This window comes from Zalophus californianus, chromosome 7, assembly GCF_009762305.2.
Source record: "Zalophus californianus isolate mZalCal1 chromosome 7, mZalCal1.pri.v2, whole genome shotgun sequence".
Taxonomy (NCBI): domain Eukaryota; kingdom Metazoa; phylum Chordata; class Mammalia; order Carnivora; family Otariidae; genus Zalophus; species Zalophus californianus.
In genome coordinates, this window is record NC_045601.1 from 144,377,819 (window position 1) to 144,380,526 (window position 2,708).

The window sequence follows — 2,708 nt, forward strand, 5'->3', positions numbered from 1 at the left end:
GGTATGATACGTGTGACAAAGTTTGTTGGGTATGGTGTCCACTCCTCATCTACTCTCCTGTGATGCGAACCAATCTTCCCTGATTAATGAAACTCCCAGGGAGGTGATTTATGACAACTGAGTTCCTTTGGGAGAATGTGTCTTTAAGCAGATTACGGGAGTTTTGAGGACGCCTCTCCTTGCTTTCCTCGTTTCCAAGTGCTCAGAGCTCAACATCATCAATACACCAACGTGGCATCTACTGAGGTAGCATATTCTGCTGCCCTCAGCGGGTCAGAGATCTTTTCTGCAAGCGGTTCATCGTTTGTTTGTTTTTGTTTCTTAAAAGATGTTATCTATTTATTTGAGGGACAGAGACAGAGAGAGCACAAGTGGGGGGAAGGGAAGAGAGAGAGAGGCAGAGGGAGAAGCAGGCTCCCCGCTGAGCAAGGAGCCCGATGCGGGGCTCGATCCCAGGACCCTGGGATCATAACCTGAGCCGAGGGCAGTTGCTTAACCAACTGAGCAACATCCGGAGATGTATGTAATTTTTTAGAAAACCTTATTAAAGCTCTCACCAGTTTTGCAACCCAAGAGTATTTTTTTCCAGGACCCGTGAGCCACTTTTTGCAACATAATTCTGAAAGAAGATAGGGTCCCTGTTTCCCAGTTTCTGTGGGAGATTAGGAGCCCAAGTTCCAGGAGGACCTGATTCCAAACGGCAAAGCTATATCCTGTCATCTGGATCGAGAAACATCTTATGTCTTTGGATAAAGCCAACTCATTTACACAGTGTCACCCAAACCAGAAGAATTTAGGATGCACTATGTGGGACAAATGGTGCTGTCAAGACTTCTGACTTGAGGGCAAACTCTCATTATCTGGAGAACATGTATGCAATGCTTTGTGTCTGTTTGGTATATAAAGAATGAGCTCCCCCCGCCCCTCGTTCTTGCAGTCTCTTTAGTGGATTGGCTGTGATGTGCATCACGTTAAGGTTGAATGCTTTTTCAATATTAAAAGTGGTTTTCCTTCTCCTTTACTTTTATAGAGAAGTCTAGTGGGTTGGCAAGAGATTTTGTTTCTAATTCTCTTTCTCCAACACCCATAGGTAATAAATGGCTGAATGGAGGATGAATCCAGAGACTCTGACCAAGAGCCTAAGCTCCTCACTACCGACCCTGGCTCCCTTCCCCGGTTTGATGTGTCCTTCTGGTCAGTCTCTCTTCCCCCTCAGCACGCCTCCCGTGTCCCCTAGACTCTGCCCACACCTTTCTCTCTGCATCTAGATGTGTGTGCCTGCACCTCTCCTACTGGGAGTCACGCCATCGGTGGCGGTTCTGGGGTTTCACGTGGATTCCACGGATTCCTGGGGTTGGGGAGGGAAAGAATTTCCTCCTACCCTTCAAATTCTTCCAGAGGATGTAAGAATGAAATCGACAGGAGACAGATTAGCAGGAGAAAAAAAAAACCCATAGTTTTATTGCATGCACCTAGAGGTCCAGTAATGAAATTGAGACCCAAAGAAATGACCAGGCAGGTGGTTCTTGTACTTTTCACACAAAGAGACAATAAACCTGGGAGGATTTGACAGGACCAAAGAAAACTTAACTTTGGGAGCTTTGATCGATAAGGAATTCTAAACAGAATTTAGGCTGGGGTGGTAATGAGTAGAAAGTGATAAGGGGTGTTTATACAGCTTCTCAGCTCAGAATTTCCTGTCTCTGGTGGATAAGGATGTGTCTTTACCTCCTGGTACAGGGAAGGTACCTTTGTGGGAGACTGATTTCCCTGCTTTCAGGGGGATGGAGAAAGGTCGGAGTGTCCTGGTTACACGGGCTGTCTCTTAAGTAACTTTTATTTACAATCATTAGTATACCAAAGTTGCACACCGTGGGGCAACCTGCCCTGCCCCCCCGCCCCACCGGCTAAGTCCCAACTGATGGGAGACATTTGATGAGTCACTTGGCCTCTCTCTGTTCCTATGCTTTCTCTTCTGTAAAATGACAATGAAAATAAGACCTGTCTCAGAGAGTATTTGTGGACATTTAAGAAGAGATTCCAGAAAGACAGTCAAGAAATCGTTGCTATGTATGTTCAGTGTGAGAAAAAGAAGAATCTTTCCCAGCCTTGAGGAAAAACCAGGACAGAGAGGCTTATGCGAATGGACCACATGTGCATTTCTTGGCATGGAACCGTGTGAGTCAGAATCTCCAGCTCATCCCTAGGGCAGCTCTGGGTCATCACGATCTGGGGGGTGGAATTGGTAAAGGCACCTGAGAACTTTGGGCTTCCCTGACATTCACCAGTTCTGCAAGTAATTGACAAGTCGAATGTCTCCAAGGAACACCTCCTCTTTTTGATGCTCTTTGTACTTTGAAGAGGAAATACTATTTAAAAAACTGAGGCATTTGCTTACAATGTATCTGTTAAGCTTTGTTTAAAACATCAAATGAGGAAGTTTTTGTTCAAATTCCTGCCTCCTCTCTCTCCACCCTGCCCCCTGCCCTGTGTGCACTGTGGGATTGCTGTAACCCCAGGGAGAGCTTGTGGTCAGCACAGAACTCAAGAGTTGTATTCTCTCTCTACCGGCTCATCTACAATACATCTTAATTAGGTATCACTTGTTGGTGATGGATAAGCCTCGTCTTCGTTCCTTTTATCACTAGTTTTCCTTTCTCCCTAGGTCCAAATTCCATGTATTAAGGGAAGGAGCTATCAGTTCCCAC